Consider the following 25,176-nt stretch of genomic DNA (forward strand, 5'->3'; position numbering starts at 1 on the left):
TCATCAAGTTTATAGGCTGTCAAATTTTGGTTTTGAGATTTTCCTCACTGGGGCAAGTGGTGTGGAGACCTCCTTGTTAGTATTACTGCAGTTGCACACTTAAATTTAACATTTGTTGAGCTTTCAAACTTGTTCAGCTGGGATTTTTAGAAAATATCTCTCCTATATGGTAAGGATGCTACTGGTGCATATTACCCTAGATAGTCAAGAAATCCAGAAAACTTTGGTAACAAAATTGTTACTAAGTCTGAGAAGTGTCATGGATGATCACTTTTGTTCCTGTCACCACAACTGTATTTCCTTCTAGTAGGAGGCAATAGGGACAACCGTGGAGGCAGCTGTTGCTAATGTCGCTACCTCTCTAAAAGCTTCACATAATGCTTCCACTGGATTTACAAATATGTTGAGAGGAAATGTGTTTCCCCATTTTACCTTTGTATTTTCCCTGCCATACTGATATTTCCCTGCACATTGATATTTCTAATAACAAAATATATTAGTTTCCTAGGGCTGTTGTAACGATTTACCACAAACTTGCTGTCTTAAAACAAGATAAATTTATTCTCTTACAGTATTAGAGGCCAGAAATCCAAAATCAAGTTTTTGGCAGGGCCATACTCTCTTTGAAGAATCTAAGGGAGAATCCTTTCTTTCTTGCCTATTTCAGCTTCTCCTTGTGGTCTTTGGTTTGTGCAGTGTAACTTCAGTATCTACCTCCAGTTTCACATGGCCTTCTTCTCTGTGTATACTTTTTGTCTTTGATTAGGATACACTTATTAAATTTATTAGGACTCATATTTTTCCAGTACTATCTCAGTCCTTACCTTATATCTACGAAGACCCTATTTCCAAATAAGGTCACATTTTTTTTTTAAGATTTATTTATTTATTCATTCAGAGAGAGCGAGAGAGAGGCAGATAAGGTCACATTTTGAAGTTATATAGGTTGACATAAATTTTGTTGGCTTTCCATTCAACACACTACTGGAGAGTGCTGACAATTTGAGATAATTCTTATTCCTGGAGGCTTTGTGTTCTTCTGATCATATTCATTATTTTGCTCAACAAACATTTAGGAAACCCCAGATTATACCAGGGATAGGTTTAAAGGAAGATGGATCAGATTATTTACTTTTAAGAGCTTCCAGAGTAGTTGGAAGGCAGTTATAGACCTCAGTATCTATGATACAGTATGACAAGTAGGGTAATAGAGGCTTATATTCGATGCTGAAAGCACCTACGTATTTATCCTGTATTTGCTGTGGAGGGACCCAGGAGGGATAAAGAAAAGAGTCAGGAAAGACTTAACAAAAGAATTGACATTTGAATCTTGAAGGAAGGCAAGGAAGATACTGATACAATAATATTAAGTGTAAAGTACTATGGATTGAAAGAAAGTGGCTTAGGAAACTCCAAGTTCTAAAGTGCCACTGGATCATAGAATGGATTTGGAGGAATGAGAATGAATGATATGCTTCTGTTTTTTCACAACATTGACATCCTGATCTTGGGATTGTAGTGATCCTGTGAACACTGTGGCAAAGACAATACTATAATAAATTTCCAAATCCTTTACTCTTTCCTGGGCTAACAGGTTGATTTTTCTAGCTCTTTTGAGGTTAGATGGAGATATCCTTCCCCCTTCTTTCTCTTTTTCCCCTCCTCTCTTCCTTCCTCCTGATTGGTAGCCAATGATGAATGCTGTGTCCATATGGTAGAGTAACAATATTGGAGTGGCCTGACTCACCGAGCCACCACATGGAAAATAGCTATCCTGAATATGTTCAACAGGTTTTACATGAGTGAGAAATGAACTTTCTGATTTGTTAAACACCAAAATTGGGGTATTATTTGTTATTGTAGCATAGCCTATCCTATCCAGACGTAAAATGTTTTAAAACTTCCTTTAAATATCCCCCCAAATTTATAAATAAAAATGACAGAGGAAGATAGTTGCTAGTTTTGCGTTTTTAAATTGAGAATATATTTCACATGTAATTGTATATTTCAAATTTATCCCATTTTTTACAATCATAAAAGTCATGAATTCATTTTAATTCAAGTTATACAAGTATAAAAGTTCATCTAGTTGTAAATAAATACCAAATTAATAATTTGGCTTTAAAAGTCTCTCCCCTAAATTATTCTTTTATAAGTTATTTTTAATATTTCTTTTTAAATGTCATAAAATATTTTTCCAAAGCATGAGTTTGAATGGCCTCACCATATCCTATTACGGACTATTGTATTTAACCAGCCTCCCATTGTTTTTCATTTGGTTTGTTCTAATTTTTTATAATAAAAACTCCACAGAGAATAATTTGTAGAAAATCATGTAAAAAAATCTCTTATTATTATTTCCTTAAACCACATACTTGAAAATGGATCTTTTGGTTTAAAGGGATCTCTCGCCTTGACCCTTTCTAATGATTTTGATAGTCTATCAAATTAACCTCCAGAAAGGCTTCCTCTGTTTGCAAATGTAAGAAAGTCTTTTCATGAATTCTTAGCAACATTCGATATTCTGTGTATGTGCATGTATGCATGTCAGTGTTTGGCAGTTTGATAAGTAAGCATGTTATCTTGTTTAATTTTTTTTTTTCCTTTGGTTGAGATTTTTGTTGCCCCAAATGTTGAATTGGTCATTTATATTTATTTCCTGTGGTTTGTTTCCAATGTCCATTTTTTCAGTTATTAAAAAAAATTTAAATTATTTCTGTAATTCAGCCTGTAATGACATGGAATTTTTTTTTAATTTTTTAAAAAATTTATTTATTCATGAGAGACACACACAGAGAGAGGCACAGACACAGGCAGAGGCAGAGGGAGAAGCAGGCTCCATGCAGGGAGCCCGACGTGGGACTTGATCCCGGGTCTCCAGGATCACACCCCGGGCCAAGGCGGCTCCAAACCGCTGAGCCACCCGGGCTGCCCGACATGGAATTTTTTAAACAATCATGTATGTGCACCTAATTTTTTCCCCCTGTTTTGTCATTTGTCATTTAAATTTATGGCATTCTTGTATGTCACAATTTTTATTTTCATGTGACCAAATCTGTCCGCTTCTTTTTAATTTTTTTTGGTTAGTATGCTTATATAGGGCTTTTTTTAACTACAAGATCAGATTAAAATACACATGTATTTCTCCTAGCACTGCTGTGTTTCTTCTTCTTCTTCTTCTTCTTCTTCTTCTTCTTCTTCTTCTTCTTCTTCTTCTTCTTCTTCTCCTCCTCCTCCTCCTCCTCCTCCTCCTCCTCCTCCTCCTCCTCCTCCTCCTCCTCCTCCTCTTCCTCCTCCTCCTCCTCCTCCTTCTTCACATTTAACTCTTTAATCCACATAGGCTCTGTTACTGTGAAATAGCAACCTAACCTTTTCTCAGTTAAACAGTTGTTAATTTCATTTAACAGGAACATTTTTTGTTTACAATTCTTGTGTTTTCTTTGACTTAAAATGTCACCTTTAGCATATGTTGAATTTTTCTGTATATTAGGGTTTCTTTGGTTTTTGAAATCTGTACTTGAACTTGCTTCAAGTGGCCTTCCTTAAGGTAACTTTGTAAATACATACTTATTGCATAGGATAGGCAAATGGTGGTTTTTTTATTACACTTCTCTTATAGAAATGTTTTACCTTTTTTCAACTGTTTTTTCCTCCCAGATGGATTTTAGAACTATTTTGTTTAGGTCACAAAGCATATTGGTATTACTATTGTAATTTCCTTACTCTTGTACGGTAACTTGGGAGAAATTGGCATAATTCTAATAGTCTTTTCATTCAGGAATAGCTTTCCATTCCTTCATATTTTCTTTAGTAAAAGTTTAGATATTTTTATTTTAAATGAGATGAGCAGCCGTTAGAATTATTAAATGAGACTTTGAACCCAACGAGGAAGCTACACTACAGAACAGGTTATCCATGTGATAAACCAGTAACAAATTTTGTTCAGATTTTAAATTTTAAGTTGGTAAAACTTGGAAATGTTTTATAAAAGATGTACTTGTTGCTGAACTGGTAAATTGGAATTGATCTATTTAGTGGTCAGTCTGAATTGATATAATGATTGTTGCAGAAAATTTGTAAGGACAACCTTAAAAAAAAGTCTCTGTCTTAAATGACACCTTTGGGATCCCAAAGAGAAGGTTAAACAGACTGTGTTTATTTTATTTTTTTTAAAGATTTTATTTATGTATTCATGGGAGACACACAGAGAGAGAGAGGGAGGCAGAGACACAGGCAGAAAGAGAAGCAGGCTCCATGCAGGGAGCCCAATGCTGGACTCCTTCCCGAGTCTCCAGGATTATGCCCTGGGCTGAAGGCAGATGCTCAACCGCTAACCCACCCAGGGATCCCAACAGACTGTGTTTAACTTAAATTTCTATGATGTGGATGCAGATACCTCCTTTCAGCCTACCTGACTAACCAAGGGACGTAATAGTAAGGCACCAAGATTTTGATAGTGCATGCATGCCAGAATGTAACGACCAAACTTTTATTACTTTTGTAACCTTGTAATTCTTTTCAAGCTACTAATAATGCTTTTGTATTTAAAATGATACATTTTTGAGTTTTACTCACTTGCAAGAGTAGTTTGGCTCATGAGGTTTAAACAACTGAAACGCTGGCCCTTGGTTTGTCAATAATTGACAGCTCAGTTACAGAATGCAATATAGCTGCCCAGATTTAGAACAAGTGGAATAGGAAAAAAGAGAAGGGTGTGTGGGTAGGTTCTTGGTTTCCTGATGTTTCCACTCAGTAGTACAAAATGCTCTGAAAGAGGAATGGACTTTTGGGAAGGGGTGTTGCCTTTTACTGCCTTTAATTCTGAGCAGCAGTCTCAGTTTCCTACTTACCCTGGCACACCTGCCTGTTTTCCTCTTGTGGAATGTGTTGGGGAACACAGCAAATGGTGTCAGCACTGTTGAGGTTAGGCTGTAATGAGAGGTCGCTTATTTGAGGGTCAATTTATGGCTTATAGCACACAATTTTGGTATTTCGTAGTAGGTTACAGTGTGAAAGCCAAATTGTGAGGCTTCAGTGAATAAGTAGTTAAAGGATAGTACCCTTTTTTTGTGTGTGTATTCTGTACTACCAAACAACAGACCTTTCCTGACTGGTTAAGTTCTGCTTTTCACCTTCATATTAGACTACAGCTTCTTGCAGTAGTGCACCTCCTTTTCTTCTCCCTTCCACATTATGACTATCACACTACCTCTTTTGCAGAAGTGGTTACATGACTTATGTTACTGTGGGCAGAGTGTGAGAGTTCCAGTTGCTCTCTATCCTTGCCAGTATTCGGTATTGTCACCTTTTTATTTTTATCCTTTTCTTGGACATGTAAAGGCATTTCATTGTGGTTTTAATTTCTACTTCCCTTGATTACTAGGGGTCATTCGAGTGTGCTCCCTTCTGAGTACCCATTTAAATTTCTTAGTCTTTGGGGCAAGACTAAGTGGGTGACTCAGTGGTTGAGTATCTCCTTTTGGCTCAGGGTGTGATCCTGGGGTCCCAGGATTGAGTCCTGCGTCAGGCTCCCTGCATGGAGCCTGCTTCTCCCTCTGCCTATGTCTGCCTCTCTCTGTGTGTCTCTCATTAATAAATAAACAATCTTAAAAAAAATCTCTTCGTTCTCTATTGGAGTATGTGTCTTTTTCCTGTTGATTTGCAAGGAGTTCTATGTTTTTTGGGTAGGAACTCTGCTGTATCTGTTGTATCTTCTTCCATTCTGAGGCTTGCCTTTTTCTCCCTTAAGGAGTCTTTAACGAGGAGGAAAGACTAATTTTAATGTAGCTCCATTTATTAATCTTTTCCTTTATTGAATTTGCTTTTTGTGTCTCATGTTTTAAAGAAATCTCTGCCTAGTCCAAACTCATGAGGATGGTTTTCTAGACATTTTCTTGAGAAGCTTAACTGCCTTCGTCTTTTATATTTAGAGTTGTAATTTATCTGGAGTTGATTGTTGTGGTTGTATGAGATAGGTTTAAGTTTTTTTTTGTTTTTGTCATGGATATCCACTTAACCTGCTACAATTTACTGAAAAGACTGTTCTTTCCTTACTTCTCTGTAGTGCTATGTTTATCATAAACGAAGTTTTCCTATATGTGTGAGTTTGTTTCTCAACTATTAACAGTTCCATTGCTTTATTTGTTTTTCCTTGCTTAAGTATTACCCTTTTTTATAGACTGTAAATTTTTAAAAAGTCTTTATAATCTGGTGGGGGCGTTTATTTTTAAGCTTTGTCCTTTCCAAGATTGTCTTAGCTGTTCTTGATTTTTGCATATTCATATATGTATTTATCATCAGGTTATCAATTCATACCAAATAATCTGCCAGAATTGTAATTGAGATTATATTGAATTTGAGAATGAATTTGATAAGATGAATCTGAAAGAGAAGTATCATGTCTTTACAGTGTAAAATCTTTAAATCCACAAACACAGAGTATCAATTCATTTTTATCACCTTCAGTGTCTCTTAGTATGCTTTTCTGTTTCTTTTTGTCATAGTCTCATACTTTTTCATTAGATAGTCTCTAGATACTTAAACTTTTGTGATAGTGTTATAAATGGTGTGTTTTTAAGTTTTCATTAGTTTTTTTCAATACATTGAATTTCTTTTTCTGGCATATTTGCTGCTTCAGACTGCTGGTATAGTGTTGAAAGAAGTGGTCCTAGAGAGCGTTCTTGAATTAGTCCCAATCTTACAGACAGAGATTTCACTGTTTAAACTAAAAGTGATGTTACTTGTAGGTTTTCATGTAGCAGCCCTTTATGAAGTTAAGGAAATTTCTCTCTACTCTTTTTTTTCTAATTATCTTTTAGAAATTGTAATTGATATTGAGGTTTATTAAGTACTTGCCCTGCATAGATGAAAATGGCCATAGAAAATTTCTTCCTTTATTCTGTAAATGTTGTGAATTACACTGGTTGATAATTTGAGTGTTATATATTATTTTTCATTTAATTATGGATGTACTTTACTGATGTTTTATTTAATTTAGGAATTTTGCCTCTGTGTTTGTAAGAGAAACTGGCATATGATTTTCTTTTCTTGTAATGTTAACATATTTTGATATGAAGCTTCTCTGGTTTCATACAGGGTTGCTGGGTTTAGTAAATAAAAATCTCATGTATATTTATACTAAAAATATTTATTGCTTTTCTGAAATTCACATTTAATTTGGCATCCTGTATTTTATCTGGCAACATCACTCATAGGTCAAGTTCAGAAATGTAGCTCTCTCTTTTTCTGGAGGAGTTTATGTGAGATTGATGTTTTCAGCCTTAAATGTTTGGTATAATTCATTATTAAAGTGTCTGACCCTGGAATTTTGTTATATATAGACCTAAATATATAATTTTTGGGGTGCTCATGTAGATGATACGGATTTTAATTTCAAATTAGAATTGTTCATTGCTGGTGTATAGGGAAGTGAGTAACTTTTATACCATAACCTTGTGTCCTGCCAAGGATATACAATATTTGTTTATTATATATTCCTTATTCTTAACATGATTTATGCTAGAGGTTAAATATGTGCCCCTTATTTTTTAAAACCTAATATAAGTGAAAAGTTATACTACTTGTCAGACAAAACAAGGACATTAGAACAACACTTAACATCTATTTATTGTTTTTTAAGTTTTATATATTTTGTTAAATGTTTTAATTCTGTATGTATTTTATGTCCTATAAGACATTGTTATTGTTTTATAATGTCAGTATGCATTTAGATTTACTTTCTATATACCTTTTCTGTTGCTTTTTTATTCCTCTGTGCATTTTCTTCCTTTCGTCTCATGCTATTTCTCTTCTTGAAAAACATCTTTTAGTTTTTGTTTTATTGTGTGAGTATATTAACAAAAAATTCTCTTTTTAAATATGTTTTCAAAATGTCTTTATCTCACTTTATTTTTTTCTAAATTCATTTTTATTTTATTTAAAAAAATTTTTTTTAAAAAAATTTTTTTATTTATTTATGATAGTCACAGAGAGAGAGAGAGAGAGAGAGAGGCAGAGACACAGGCAGAGGGAGAAGCAGGCTCCATGCACCGGGAGCCCGATGTGGGACTCGATCCCGGGTCTCCAGGATCTCGCCCTGGGCCAAAGGCAGAGTATATACATATATACTCTACAAAGAGTATATATGTATATATATTTTTTCCTGGAAATAGAATTATAGGTTAAGAAAGTTTATTTTTTTTTTTTTATTAGTTTGAAAACATTTTCTTTTGGCTTCCACTGTTTCTGTGAAGAAAGCAGCTGTTGAGTTTATTTTTGCTCTCAGATGGTAAACCTTTTCCTCTTTGGCTGCTTTTAGGATTTTCTCTTTCTTTGGTTTTCAGCGATTTTTAAAAATTTCATTTAAATTCAATTTACCAGCATAAAGTATAACACCCAGTGCTCATCTCATTGTGTGCCCTCTTTTAATCCCCATCACCCAGTAACCCTGTCCCCCCACACCTCCCCTTCTGCAACTCTGTTTCCTAGAGTTAGAAGTCTCTCATGGTTTCTCTCTTCCTGTCTAATTTTTCACCTCTCAGTTTCCCCCCTTCCCTTATGGTCCCTTTCACTATTTCTTATGTTTTTCAGCGATTTAGCTAATATGTGCTAAGTATGGCTTTCTTTTTATCTTGTCTGGAGTTCTTAGGGTTTATTTAATATGGCTTTTGATGTCCGTCAATTTTAGGAAATATTAGTACTGTCCCTTTTATAAAAGTTCTGTCTTTCTTGCTCTATCTTCTGAGTCTGGAATCTAATTACATATGTATCATATCTTTTACTATTTCCCATGTGTCTTTTAGTCATTATTCCATTCTTTTGTCTCTCCATGCTTCACTTGGATAATTTTCTTATGATTTATCTCATATTCACTAATTATCTCTTCAATTAAGTCTAATCTGACATTAAACCCATCTACAAAGTTCTTTACTTCAGTTTTATTATTCAGTTCTTATTGACATAATTTCACAGTGTTGGGGATGAGAGGAATGAGAGAGAGAGTACAGGTCAGGTCCTTTCAAAGAGCTCTGGTAAACACCCCAGTTTCATTTTGGTACCTTGTAGGGATACACCTAAAGAGTAAGGGAAAACTCTAAGCAGATCAGCACTCAGAAGAAATGAGGCCCAATTTTGAATCATCTCAATCTCTGACTACAATAAGATGATTTATCTTTTTGCCTAGATGTCCTCCAGAAGGAAAAATCAGTTGAACCTCAAATAGATTTCTCAGTGTTTCGTTCCCATTGATCTACTCAGTAAAAAATAATAAGGCATGCCCTAAGTAAAAATTTTACTGAAAACCGAGAGAAACAGACAGTAGAACAGATGTGTAGGAGATTCAGTTATTTCAGTTATCAGTCAAGAATTTTTTAGAAATACATTATTACATGACACATGGAGAGTTTAATCAGGATTGGAAACAAACAAATTCACAAATATTCATTTACAATTCACATGGATGTATTTAGAATTCTAATGGATATAAGTGTATGTATAAAATTCCAAACATTTTTTTAAAGATTTTATTTCTTTATTCATGAGAGACAGAGAGAGAGAGAGAGAGAGAAAGAGAAAGGCAGAGACACAGGCAGAGGGAGAAGCAGGCTCCATGCAGGGAGCCCTATGTGGGACTCGATCCTGAGTCTCCAGGATCACACCCTGGGCAGAAGGCGGTGCTAAACCGCTGAGCCACCCAGGCTGCCCCTCAAACATGATTTTTAAATGTTAATATTTTGTGCTATAATTATAGCAGTATGAATAATTAATTCAGCATAGGTAACATACAGTATTATATTAGTTTGGGAGAGTACACTTTGTATGATTTCAGTCCTTTGCAACTTATTGATACTTTCTGTGACAGGCTAATTCTAAGATGGCTTCCGGTAATTCCTAGCTCTGCATATTCATGCACTTGTTTAATACTCTTCCCTCACTTGTGAGTGGGATCTGTGACTTAATTTTAACCACTATGATACAGATCTTCCTTGACTTATGTGCCAATCAAATATTGTAAGATGAAAATGCCATAAATTGAAAATGCACTCAATACACCTAATCTGCCCAACAGCATAGCTTAGCCTAGCCTACCTTAACACTCTCAGAAACTTAGATTAACCTTCATTTGGGCAAAATCACCTAACACAAAGTATATTTTATAGTAAAATGTTGAATATCTCATGTAATTTATTGAATACTGTGCTGAAAGTGAATGAAAAACAATGGTTGTGTGTGTACAGAATGGTTGTAAGTGTAATCACAACCTTGCGATTGTATAGCTGAATGGGAGCTGTGGATTGCTGCTGCTGGCCTCACAAGATAGTACTGTACTGTATATCACTAGCTCAGGAAAAGATCAAAATTCAAAGCTTGAAATACGATTGCTACTGAATGTGTATTGCTTCTGCACCATCATAAAATCAAAAAATTATAAGCAAAGCATCTTAACTTGGGGACTGTCTGTACAACAAAGTAGTGATGAGATATCATTTCTTTGATTAAGTTACATAGGATTTAACTTCTTGCTAGAAACTCTCTCCCTTGCTAGCTCTGATGAAGCAAGTTACTGTGTTGGTGAGGAATAGTGGCAAAGAACTCCAACAGCCCAAAAGTAATGGATTCATGCCTAAAACCAAATAAATGAGCCTGTAAATGGGGAAATTCTTCTGTAGTTGAACCTTTGGATGAGATCCCAACTCTGGTAGACACATCAGTTGCAGTCTGTGAGAGACCATGAAGCAGAGATCCCAGCTAAGCTATGCCTAAGTTGCTGATCAATAGAAACTATGAGATGATCAGCATTTATTATTTTAAACTGCTTATTTTGTACTAATTTATTATAAAGTGGATAACTAATACATTGCTTAATGACCTAATTTGTGGGCAAGCCCGGGTGACTCAGCGGTTTAGCGCCGCCTTCAGCCCAGGGCCTGATCATGGAGACCTGGGATGGAGTCCCACATCAGGCTCCCTGCATGGAGCCTGCTTCCTCCTCTGCCTGTGTCTCTGCCTCTCTCTCTCTCTCTCTCTCTCTCTTTCTTTCTCTCTCTCTCTCTCTGTGTCTCTCATGAATAAATAAATAAAATCTTTAAAAAAATGACCTAATTTGTGGTCCAATTTATTTATTTTCTGTGTTTTTAGAAGTATGTTCACTTTGTAATTCTTGGGTATAGTATTTATATGTCTATTGGATCAAATATTTTACGTTGTTCAGATCTTCTAAATCTTAACTTATTTTTGTTTGCTTGTTCTATCAATTACTGAACATGATATATTAAAACCTCCAGTAAAGATTGTGTATTTGTTAATTTTTATGGATAATGTTATTTGTTCATTCTAGGCTATATTATTAGATATATGCAAATATAGAATTATTATAACTTCCTAGCAGATTGAACCTTTTCCCTTATTATATTATTCTCTAGTAATTTTTGGCTTTATATTCTGTTTTGTTTAATATTAATATAGGTATACCAGCTTTCTTTTGGCTAGTGTTTTCTTGGTATATCTCTTTTTACCCTTTATAGTTAACCTTTCTGTGTCCTTATATTTTAATGTATCTCTTAATAATAACATACAGCTGGTTGATGAGTCATCTTCAACCCATTTAATCTTTGGTTTTCAAGTTTATCATTTTCAACATCCAGATTTAATGTAATTACTCATATACGTAGGGCAAAATAAATAATGTGATGTGCCTTGTGGTCATTCCACTTGTTAAATGTTCTGTTTTCCTCCTTCTGTTACATTGGTTATATTTGTTACTCCTTCATATCCCTTTCCTCTTCCCATTTGGTAATTATATAGTCTTTAAAAATCTTCTGGTAATTTCTTTGGAAATTAGACAATGGATATTTGACTCCTCAAATTCTAATATTAATACATTGTAAGGATCTTAAGAACTATTTATTTTCCATTTATATTCCTCTCATCTTATATACTGTTTATTATTAGGTACTTTAGTTTTGTAGAAAAATTTTAAACATCATAAATTACTGTTACCATTGTTTTATGCAGTCAGTTTTCATTTAGATTTACCTACATTTCCTCCCATTTTCTTCCTTTTTTCATTTCTGTTTTCAATTTGGGATTATTTTCCTTCTACTATAGTATATAGAGTTTGAACTTGTGCAGATCTCATGGGGGCAAACTCTTCCAGGTTAGTTTGTTTGAAACATCTATTTTTCCCTTTCCTGTATTTTATTTTATTTTATTTTATTTTATTATTTGTTTATTTATTTATTTGACAGAAAGAGAGAGTGAGAGCACAAGCAGGGGGAACAGGAGAGGAAGAGGGAGAAGCAGATTCCTTGCTGAGTAGGGAGCCTGGCTTGTGGCCCAATCCCAGGACCCTGAGATCATGACCTGAGCAGAAGGCAGATGTGTTAACTGACTGAGATGCATGGGAAGCCTGCTTTTCCCTCTACCTATGTCTCTGCCTCTCTTTCTGTGTCTCTCATGAATAAACAAATATTTAACCTCTTCAGAGGGTTTTTCTTGATCACAGATATTTCTGTCATAGCACTGTGTTTTTTTTATTCTGTATTGCTTAGTTTAGTTTATGGTTGTACTCATCATTTGCCAATTTCCCAGCTGTCTCTTGCTCTGTTCTGAGTTAAGAGGCTGACCCATATAAGCTACATATATATACCCATATATATATATGGGTATATATATACACCCATATAAGCTACCCGTATATGCTTTTTAGTTCCCCCAAAGCTCTCTTGCCATCTGACTTTCAGCCATCATCTTATGACAGGCAGTGTGAAGAGATTGGAGAGTGAGATACTAGGCTATTTCTACTCTTCTCTTCCTATTTCTTTGGAGTCTTCGGTTAGTGATTCAATTTCTTGTTGTTTCTGGCTCCTTCCAGAGTTCCATCTCTCCCTGGGCAGCCTCTCTCCATGGTCTCCATTCTTACTGGGTAGCCTTGGCTTATAGACTGTATTAAATTATTTTCTTCTTTGGTCTCTCAACTCTTGTTGGGGTAGTAGGGACTTCCTTTTGTTGCTTATTGCTAGGTTGCCTCACATAGACTTTTTAAAAAAAAATTGAAGTAGAATTAACATGTTATTAACCATGTAAAAGTGCACAATTCATTGGTCTTTAGTATATTCCCAGTGTGGTGTATTTGCCAGCTTACTCTGGTTTCAAAACTTTTTCATTACCCAGTGAGAACACCCAGACTCATGAAGTAATTCTTCCCCATTCACTTTCCCCACTCCTTCCACACCCTGGTAACCTTTAATCTGCTTTCTGTCTCTCTGGATTTTCCTGTTGTGGATATATTATATAAAAGGAATTATACACTATTTAACCTTTTGTGTCAGCCTTCTTTCACTTAGCATAATGTTTTCAACTACTTTAGTTCTTCCAATATTCTTAAAGTAATTTTCCTTATTGAAGTCCCTCTATTGATTCTGGTATTGGTTACTTTTCCTTGTTGGAAACTGATGACATATTTATTTATATGTTTATTGCTTATTTATTACCTGTAACATTTCATATATTTATTCATTTATTTATTTGAGAGAGTGAGAGCAAGAGCATGGGGAGAGGGGCAGAGGACTAGGGAGAAGGAGACTCCCCTCTGAGCAGGGAACCTAACATTGAGATCATGACATAAGCTGAAGCCAGACACTTAACCAACTGAGCCACCCAGGTGTCTGGTATGAGAGAAATTTTAAGAGTGCTGAGGAATATTAGAAATCACAGAAGGATTATTGGAGACCTATTCAAAGTAAGGAGCAGTTAGCCTTTATAGTTAAGTGGTCTATCATGTATTCATTACTAATTGTTTTTTACCTGCTTTTGACAAGAACCCGGTATTAAAAAATACTATCAATTAACCAATATAAGAATCTGCTAATGTAAGTGTTTAAAATTTATACATTATTGACATTTCAGGAAGGAAACTGCTCTCAGAATATTTATTTTAATCCTCTTTCCCTTTCTTTCATCCTTTCTTGGCAGAAATCATTTTTTTAAAAAGATTTTATTTATTTATACATGAGAGACACAGAGAGAGGCAGAGACATAGGCAGAGGGAGAAGCAAGTTCCCCACGGGGAACCTGATGTAGGACTCAATCCCAGGACCCCAGGATCACGACCTCAGTCAAAGGCAGATGCTCAAACACGGAGTCACCCAGGAGCCTCAGAAATCTTTTTTTAAATGCATTTTGTTTTATTGTGATAAAACACACATAACAAAATGTATCATCTTAACCATTTTTAAGTATATAGTTCAACAGTGTTACAAGTATTCACGTTGTTATGAAACACATCTCCAGAACTTTCTCATCTTGTAAAACTGAAACTTTATACTGATTAACAATTATCTCCCCCTCCACCACTCCACCCATCCTGACCCTGCCTGATAACCACCATTCTACTTTCTGTTGCTATGAATTTGACTATTTTAGATACCTCAGATAAGTGGATTCATACAGTATTTCTTTGTGACTTGTTTATTTTATTTAGCATAATGTTCTCCAGGTTTATCCATGTTGCAGACTGTGACAGTATTTCTTTCCTTTCTGAGGCTGAATAATAATCCATTGTATGTATGTAATACATTTTCCTTATCCATTCATTTATCAGTGGTGATTGAGTTGCCTCCACCTCTTGTTTGTGGCAAAAGGTGCTGCTGAGAAACGTGTGCAAGTATCTTTTTGAGGCCTAACTTTCAATTCTTTTGGATGTATATCCAGAATTGGAATCATTGAATCATATGTTCTATTTTTAATTTTTGAGGACTGTCCTTAGTGTTTTTCACAGTGGTTACACTATCTTATAGTCCCATCAGCAGGGCATAAGGGCTCCAATATTTCCAAATCCTTGCCAACACTTTTTAAAATTCAATTAATTAATTAATTAATTAATTAATTTTTGTAGTAGCCATCCTAATGGGTGTGAAGTATCTCATTGCAGTTTTTTTTTTTTTCTTTCTCATTGCAATTTTGATGGGCATTTCTGTGATGGGTAGTGAGTGATGTTGAGAGTCTTTTCATTTGCTCATTGGCCATTAGTAGATCATCTTTGGAGGAATGTATGTTTAAGTCCTTTGCCAATTTTAAATTGAATTATTTGATCTTTTGTTACCAAGTTGTAGGATCAGGGGTATGATTTGCAAGTACTATCTCCCATTTTATAGGTTGTCTTTTCACTATGTTGATTGTGTCCTTTGATGCACAGAAATTTTAGTTTCATGTATCCTTCCCCTCTGTCCCCCCTTTTGGACTTTTTTGCTGATATTTTTGGTCTGATAGCTGGGAAATCATTGCCAGATCCAGTCTCACAAAGCTTTTACTCTATCTTTTTCCCTAGGAGTTTTATAGTTTCAGTGGCTATGACTCTTTTTGTTCATTCTTTTATATCCAACACCTTGACCTCTTTCCTGATACAGGTAAACTTTGAGTAAAGCAAGCTGCCCTTTATAATGTGGGTGGGCCTTGTCCAAATAGTTGAAGGCCTACTAGAACAAAAGATTGACTCTTCCTGAGCAAGGGGGAATTCTTTTGTATATGGCTTTCATACATGAACTGTAACATTGGTTCATCCCTAGGTTTTCAGCCGTCTGACCCACCCTGTAGATTTTGGACTTAACCAGCCTCCCTAATTGGATTAGCCAATTCCTTAAAATCAATTCCTTTCTTCTTTTCCTCTGTAAACATATACATACCACACATACCATGTTAGTTCTGTTTCTCTGGAGAATGCTGAATAATACAAGATTATTTAACCCAGCCCCTTTATATTTACAGATTTGGTAACATAAAGGCCCAAGGAGATGAGGAAATTGGCCAAGGTCAAAGAAAAGTTATTGAGAAAGCCAGGGCATAAATTCAAGTCTCCTGACGTCCAGTCTAACACTCTTATTACCTGAAATTGCTTTGCCCAGAGCATCAAAACCAAACGGAAAACCTCAGCCTCTCCTACTTCAAATAAAAAATAAGCATATTGGCTACTTTCCATACGTTAGGTCTTATCCTAAGTAGTTGGTAGCCATTTTTCTTATTAATTCTCAAAACCATTCTAAAAATAAGTATTATTATCACCTTCCATTTTGTATATTAACTTGTCTAAAATGACACATTTTGTCAATGATAGACCTCTTATCTGAACTTAAGTCTGTGGCTCTAGAATTGGAATTATTAATTGCTATACTATGTTCTCTATATATTTTGTTCCTGTCCCCTGATGTTAAGCACTGAAGAAAAGATTTGGATTTACTCAATTTTTGGTTCTCAGCAGCCTGGAACCTTTTCCCTTTATTGGTGTGGCAGGATAATAAATGAAATGATTCATACTGCTTATGGATAGACCTTAATTATTTGTGATCCCTTATCTTCTGTTAATTATGATTCTTTTCTGAGTAGAAATATTAATCTATTTAATATTAATCTATGTTATCTATTTATTAGTACCCAAGACATTTCCAAAGTGGACACTAATGAATTTACCATGAAATTGTGTGCCCTGGACACACATATGTTCTTCACTGCCAGTAACTATTACTATCTTTCCTTCTCCATCTTCCTTTCTTCTGCCTTTCATACCATCTGGTGGCGGCAGTAAGAAGAGTGGAGGAGGGGGTGAGGGTAGTAGTGTGGGGAAGGTGTTATAATTTTTTAACATTGTGCATACCAGATGGTAATCAGTCAGTAAAGGATCAACAATTCAGAATTGGAAAGTAATCAGTCAGTAAAGTCAGTCAGTAAAGTCAGTCACCCTGAGAGTGAGACGCCAAGAGACATGTCCCTCAGTTCGTGTCACTTCCTCCCATCCTCGGGGAGATGTACTTTTCGAGTAACATGAGGACTTACTTATATATTACTTACCATCACTCACTCATGGTAATCAGTAAAGGATCAACAATTCAGAATTGGAAAGAACCTGCATTTTAGTAGTGCTGATCTTGTACGAGTTGCTCAAATTTATTGACCTTGAGGTTATTGTCCTGCAAATCTATTGTATAGTAGATTGAGGGCAATTTTGTTTTGTCATTCCTTAGATTTTTGAAGCACTAGATCCATACCTTTCCTCTGTCTCCTAGAAATCACTCAGCTCTAAGTGCTATGGTGAATGGCAAAGAAGTAATTCATGGCTCTTGCCTGTGTGAGCTTAGACTCTGAGGATTAAAAAAAAAACCACATAGATGAGGGAAAAAAGCATAAATACTATAAGATAAAATATAATATGTATAAACTAAGTGTTTTTAAGTAGGTTTAGGCAATAAAAATTAAGAGAGTGAAAATGATTGAGAATGCTTGGGGGATGAAGAGAGACTTGAATTGGACCTTGTGACTACTGGCTGGAATCTAGCTGCTTTTAAAATAAAAATAAGAATTTATTGTACATGTCTAAATGTAAGATGGTTCTCAATGACAAGATAATGAAAATATTTTTGAACAGCCTGGATACATAAACTTTTTTTTAAGCTTGTAGAAGAAATAGCTATTAAGCTTAGCTTCTTAAATTATATGTACAGATTTTAAATTATATAATATAAAATATTGCCTTAGAGTATCCTTTTTTTATACTTGCTTCATGAAACATTATTCAGACCCTTCACATGCATTTTAAAACATGGGTGTTTTCCTCATTACCAAAGTAAGTCAGTTTTTCAGAGTACATGATCTTTAATTTTTTTTAAGGTTTTATTTATTTATTTATTCTTGAGAGAGAGGGGGGTGGGGGAGGCAGAGACACTGGCAGAGGGAGGATCAGGCTCCATGCAGGAAGCCTGATGTGGGACTCTATCCTGGGACTCTAGGATTACGCCTTGGGCCGAAGGCAGGCGCTAAACTGCTGAGCCACCTGGGCTGCCCTGATATTAAATTTTTAAGTGGTTTGTAGAGCATTTTAAAAACCTGGATGTGGCACTTTTCCTGGGAATTTTAATCTCAAGTCACAAGAACTCATTTGCTATTCTTGAGCTCTACAGTGAAACCCTTTCAAACCTAATCTTTAATAGGCTTGTTTATAATGGCATCTAAAGTTCTAATTGTGAAATTATTATCTCCTCCTCTCCCCCCATCCCTCACCACTAAAATAAAATTTAGGAGATCTGTGCTGAACTTCTTTGCCATCTTTTTAAACTGATTTCATCAGGGAATGTTTTCAGTATCCAAAACTAGTATAGCCTGAAGTTGTTTTAGATCCTATGTCTTGTGAACAGCTTTTTTTTCTTCAAAAATAAAATAGTTGTAAGGACTCAACTATAGAATAATTTCCTTTTTCCTTTGGGACAGTTTTGGGAAAAGAACTTTGCCCTATATGCAGTGTCATCATCTGAAGTGGATCAAAGTATTACAAGTGAGCTAGTGAGTGACGTAAAGGAGATGGCTGAAGTGGAATGGAGAGTCTAGAACAGTGTATATAGATACATCCAGTATAGATGTTACTACCCTTATATGGGTATTTGAATTTAAATTAAATGATTAATTTAATAATTATGCTAATCATTAAATTGTAATTCAGTTCCTAGGTCACACTGGCTGTACTTCAAGTGATCAGTAGCCATATGAGACTAGTGGTTAGTGTATTATCCAATGCAGATATAAAATATTTCCATCATTGCTGAAAGTTCTGTTGGATAGCTCTAGTCTGGAATAGCCTCAGGAATTTAATGTAGTTCATTTCTAGGAATGATCATATTGATGGTAGTAGTCAAACTCCTCCCCTCACCCACAACTGCTCACCCCAGCCAACACCTTCCCTTCACCCATACAGACACAGATCAAAGATGTATTCTCAGTTTCCAAAATAGAGGTAGTGATCCAAGGATATTAGCATTGTTAGTAAATATTAGTATTGTTAGTATAGTACAGAAATTTATACTGTGTTCATCTGAAACACAAGGTGTACTCTTTTCTCTATGTTATTGTCAAGGAAAAAGTCCCCTAAATTGCTTTGTGGTGAAAAGATTGGGAATTCTAGGAATCAGAGAGGCCTGAGTTTGAATGTTACTCTGTATGATCTTGGATAAACCACTTAATCTCACAGAATGTCATTTCTTCATTATGATTGCTTCATGGAGTAAGGATTAAATGAAACATGTAATGATGTGTAATTATTTTACGTAATTTCTTGCACATAACAGATGCTTTTTCCCTCTTCATTCTTCTAAGTCCAGAAAGACATTTAATGAAGATTAATTCACTTAACACTCATTAATAAATTCACCAGAAGATATTTATTGAGCATTTATTATATGCAAAGCTTTCTTCTCAGTGGTAGGAATATAGCAGTGAACCAAACAAGTAAGAATCTCAGTCTTCATGGTGCTTATATTTTCATAGGAGGAGACAGACAATAAATGATATAAATAAGTAATAGTGTGTGTCAGAAGGTGATCATTTCTAAGGGAAAAAATAGGCAAGGAAGATAAAAGTATGTTGGGTGAGGTTCTATAGTTCTCTAGAAAAAGGTGGGCGGGTAACAATTGAATGAAGATCTAGAGGAGGAAGTTAGCAAATGCACCATGTATCTGGGGACAAGGCCATTTCTAGCAGGGGGAATAGTACCACAAATACCTTGAAGTGGGAAATCAGGCTTCCATTTTTCTGGAACATTAAGAAGACAGGAGTGGCTCACCAAAGGAAGAGGAGGTGAAGTTAGATAATACAGGAGAGAGGCAGAAATAAGACATACTAAGGATGTTGTCTTTTTATCTGAGTAAAAAGTGGAAGATTTTGAGTAGAAGATTGACATGGCCTGACTTACATTTTAATAGCTTCATTATGGCCACTCTAATGAGAATACATGAAAGATAAGCAGGGGCAAAACAAGGAAATAGGAGGCTATTGAAATAGTAGGGGAGAGAGAAGATGGAGGCTTAGAATGGCAACAGTGCAATGTGATCAAATTCTGAATGTGTTTTAACATTTCAGCTATCAGAATTGGTGAATAAATGGCAAAGAGGGAGTCAAGGATAACACCAAGGTTTTTGACTGGATCAACTGGAAGAATGGTGTTGTCATTTATTGAGATAGAGACACTTTCTGTATTCAGCCATTTTCATGTATTCTTTTTTAAAAAAAGTTTTAAAGATTTTGTTTATGTGACAGAGAGCACAAGCAGGGGGAGCAGCAGGGAGAGGGAGAAGCTCAGCAGGGAGCCTGATACGGGGCCCCATCCTAGGACCCCAGATTCACAACCTGAGCTGAAGGCAGATGCTTAACCTACTGAGCCACCCAGGTTTTTTTGTTTTTTTTAATTGCTAGCAGCAAATGTTTATTCATGATTGAAGCCAAGAAGGATTTATAAATGCATTTTAATACCTTGCTGATAAAATAGTAACATTCCATCTTTGCAATCTTGTAAGGAATACAGGAAGAGACTGTAAAGGCTTTAATGTGTGTATCTATTATAACCAGGTCATCAGAACACACACACACACACACACACACACACACACACACACACCACCTACTTTAGTGTTGCACCATACCAACTTTTCAGAAAGGCTATCCCGAAGCTCTACTGGATAACTGAGTAAATAGGTTTAAAGTCGGGGGGGCGGGGAGTAGGGAAGAAAGGTGGAAGGTAGTAAGCAGCACACATTTCAAAGCCCACTTTTAAGTACACGACATTATGAATATTAAAAAAAAACAAAAACGTGGGGGTGGGGAAGGCAATTGAGCATCTTCAGAAAGAGCATTTGGCAATATTCAACGCATCAGGAGGCTGTGCTTGGGGCCATCCACTCCCTCTAGCTTCTCAAAGTGTTTCCTGGCATTGTGAATGTTGATCAGAGTAGCTGCGGAAGGGATCGACGGTTTGACATAACCACCAATAGGTTTGACATAACCACCATTACGTACGTGTTTGAGGTGAAGATGTCGATGAAGGCCGCGAACTTAGAATTTCGAACTTCCATGCTCTGGAAAGAAGCGGCTAATTTACTGCAGCTCAGCTTGAACTGCTTAATGATGTTGCTGATCTTCTCGAACCAGTGAACATCACGCTGCTCCTTGCATGCATGAGAAATGACCAAGAACGTAGCCCTCTCCTGCTTAATGTATTCTTACAGGCAGGCGCCAAACTGCTGCGCCACCCAGGGATCCCATTCTTTTTTTTTTTTTTAATTTTTATTTATTCATGATAGGCACACAGTGAGAGAGAGAGAGGCAGAGACACAGGCAGAGGGAGAAGCAGGCTCCATGCACCGGGAGCCCGACGCGGGATTCGATCCCGGGTCTCCAGGATCGCGCCCTGGGCCAAAGGCAGGAATCCCTGTAGTAGGTCTTTATGTGACACTAACCAAAGTCTAAGTACCACCATGTTTCCTTAGGATGGATAGAGAATTTGGAGAAGGGAAGTAAGTGACTGTCACAGAAACCACCTTTCCTCATTTTTGCTTTTAGTAAATGAGATCTTAATTGCCAGTTACTTTCGATCTTAGCTATATGGTTTTCCCAGTTTGCTATTTGGTTTTTTATCCATAGATATTTGTTTGACGAGGGTAAATCTCTCAGGTACCATTATTAATCTTAGGGTCTGCCTTGTATTTGTCTTTGATTTGGTCTGTATGAGTCCTGATACTGCATGTTGAGCTATTTTGATAGTGATACCTACTTGGAAGGACTTGGTGAACATTTTTTGCATTTGACTAAAAAACAGATTGTGGAATAGTTACATTTCTTAAATTGTTTTACTTATTAAAACTAAATATTTAGCTGTTAGGAGCTCTTTTAGGGTTGCCAATTATAATTCTTTTCTATTACAAAAATAAACAGTAATAGATTGATTTAGAAAAAACAGGTTAAAAATTTAAGTTTAGGATTATAGGGCTGTTAAACTATTCACTTTTCTACTTCTAAGATGTTTCGACATCTTATCTGTAAATGATAGAATATTTTGATGATACTGTAGACCATTATTTAAATAGTGAAAAGAGCAGACATCTCCAGAAATAAGTTGTCTGCAATAGGTAAATATTATGAGTGGAAAAATTTCTATTTTTTAAGTGTCCATTCCTTTCAAAATTTTGTGATTAAAAATTATTTGTGATTTTAAACAAGAATAAATCTTGGTATGACAAACATGGATGTACCTAGAGGACATGATGCTAAGTGAAGTCAGAGAAAGACAAATACCATATGATTTTACTTATTGTAGAATTTAAGAAACAACAACAACAACAAAAAGAAAAAAGCAGACTATTAAATATAGAGAATAAACTGGTAATTTGTCAGAGGGAAGGTGGGTTGGGGGATTAAGAGTATATTTACTGTGATGTGCACTGAGTAATATATAGAATGTTGAATCACCCGTATTGTACACCTGAAACTAATATAACACTGTACATTAATTATACTGGAATTTTAAAAAAAGTGTAAAACTCTTGGTATGACAAATGTTAGAATAAAAGCAGTTCAGCTTCATTGAGTATTTTATTATTTATCATATACCATTTAAGTACTTAGTTTGTGTTAATAAGTTTCATAGACTCCCAATGAACAAAGGAGGGTTATCACTCCGATTTTACTGATGAGAAAACTGAGACAGAGAGAACTTTCTCGAGATTGCATAACTATTTTTTTAAAAAGATTTATTTATTTATGATAGAGAGAGAGGCAGAGATACAGGCAGAGGGAGAATCAGACTCCATGCCAGGAGCGCAACGCGGGACTTGATCCCGGGACTCCAAGATCGCGCCCTCGGCCATAGGCAGGCACCAAACTGCTGAGCCACCCAGGGATCCCCTGCATAACTATTAAATGATGCATAACTAGTAAATGATAGAGCTAGGAAACAATGGCTTTCTGGCTTAAGAGCCTTCATCCTTACTTTGGGTATATTTAATAACATGAGTTTCTGAAGGATCTATGCTTTTAGATAACTTCTGTGCCTATAGCTATTTATGCCTTTAAGTGACTTATGAAATAATGAATGGTTTAGAAGGAATTAATAGATTGTATATGTAATATCAGAATAAAATATTTTATATAGGTCTCTAAAATATTTATAGTTGTTCCCAAACCTGGCTGTGCTTAAGAATCACTTGAGCTTGTGAGGGGGGAAGAAAAAACCTGGACCCCATTCTAGATCACCTGAATTTGAATTACTGGGAGCAGGACTTCAATATATCTGTCTTTCTAGCCCAGCATGAAGCTTGTGTTTATGTACCAGTGATATATAGTACATAACAAAATAGACTAAAACAAAAACAATATATGATGAAATATTCATATGATGAATAATTATGGTGGCTAACATTTGTAGAGTACTTTGTTGTATTATCTCATTTAATCCTTAAAATAACCTTGTGAGTTAAGTTGGTATTACTACATTTTGTAGATGGGGATACTAAATCTTAGAGTAGTCAAATTAACATGGCCAAAGTCACACAGGTCATAAACTCTTGATAGAACTAGGATTTGAACACAGATCTGCCAGACTACAAGGCATAGAACATCCCATAGTTAGCCAGAGCCACCTCTGTCAGCAACATGTTCAAGGTAATTCAGAGGTCTGTGGGGCCAGCCAGTCTGCTCACCTTTAAAGTCTATGCATCACCTAAAAGGGACTCACCTCAAAACTTCTGTGAAGGTTAATGAGCTTTCACTCTACTCGGTTCCTGAGGGTCAATCTAAATATGTGGAGGAGCAAGGACCCAGCTTGAAGAAAGCATTTCACATCTCCGACATTACTGCGAGCCATATACAAGTTGGTGTCAGGAAATGTACTCACAAACAAAGCCCGAGATGCAGAGCTTAGTTCAATGGGGGTTAGACAGCTATGAGTATCTCCAAAATGCACCTCCTGGCTTTTTTCCAAGACTTGGTGTTACTGGTTTCGCTGGCATTGTTGGACTTCTTTTGGCTAGAGGGTCAAAAATAAAGAAGCTGGTGTATCCACCTGGGTTCATGGGACTAGCTGCCTCTCTTAATTATCCGCAACAAGCCATCGTATTTGTCCAGGTCAGTGGGGGGAAATTATATGACTGGGGTTTACGAGGATACATAGTCGTAGAAGATTTGTAGAAGGAGAACTTTCAAAAGCCAGGAAATGTGAAGAATTCACCTGGAAATAAGTAGAATGCTCCATGCTCTGCCCATTTTAATCAGTTATAGGTAAACATTGGAAACTCCATGCATTTTCTACAGAAAAATGGCAGAGAAGTCAGTACTGAATGTAGTAAATTGGCTTTCTTCTTCAGGAAAAACTATACCAGGCTTCTTTGTTATCTTGGGTGATGCCATACTACCAGTGGACTAATCGGAAATCCTTTCACCTAGAGATAATGTCCAGCATTAGAGCTCCTGGTTCTCATGTTGCTATTTATGTACATAATTAAAATTCTGAATTAAAAAAAAATCCCATAGTTGACCCCGTTAAATTGTGGTAGGTTATAGATTAGAGAGAATTGAACATGAATTGTTATTGTAGTTTTTTTTTGCTTAGAAAATATATAAAAATAATATGTAAAAATTAATGTTTGTATACCATCTCCTTTTTATCCATTTTCTATTGATGACTGTAGATCCTCATAGTTGTTGAATTCCCTAAGGGCCAACCTCAGTATTAAAAATTTGGTTAATGTGTATATGTAACTGTAACTGAGATTTGTATGAGGCTCAGATGTCTATATATATCTTCTCCTACTTCTCTGATAGTTCTGTTGTATTTTTCTCTGATTTCATTTTTCCTAAATACTCCTTAAATGTTGAAATTCTAAAGGTTCCATCACGAGGCTTTTTTCTTTGTTCACACTATCCTTCATTTCAGGTAAACTTAATCTGTTCCTGAGACTTTTGCAAAGGCTTTAAAAATATGATTTTAAATATAAAATATAAAAAAAATAAATAAATATAAAATATGGTTTAAATACAAAATATATTATCTTAATCATTTTTAAGTATACAATTCAATAGTGTAAATACATTAACATTGTTGTGAAATAGATCTCCAGAATGTTTTCGTCTTGCCAAACTGAAACTCTATACCTACTAATCTACAACTTTACCTTTTTTCCCTCCTTCTAGCTCCTGGTAATAACTTCCATTCTACTTTTTGTTTCTACAAATTTCACTATCCTAGGTACTTCATATGAGTAGAATCATACAGTATTTGTCATTATTTAAGTTTGACATTTTTGGGGGCTTATTTCACTTACCGTAATGTCCTCAAGATTTATTCATGTTATAGCCTGCGATGATACTTCCTTT

General features: G+C 35.6%; 1 protein-coding gene and 1 pseudogene across 3 annotated transcripts in view; both read left to right on the top strand.

The window, feature by feature from the left end:
• Positions 1-25,176, top strand: part of FAF1 (Fas associated factor 1) — a 459,658-nt gene that overhangs the window by 107,820 nt on the left and 326,662 nt on the right. The window lies entirely within an intron of this gene.
• Positions 23,015-24,299, top strand: LOC144281552 (MICOS complex subunit MIC26 pseudogene; annotated as a pseudogene).

This window comes from Canis aureus, chromosome 13 (assembly GCF_053574225.1).
Source record: "Canis aureus isolate CA01 chromosome 13, VMU_Caureus_v.1.0, whole genome shotgun sequence".
Classification (NCBI taxonomy): domain Eukaryota; kingdom Metazoa; phylum Chordata; class Mammalia; order Carnivora; family Canidae; genus Canis; species Canis aureus.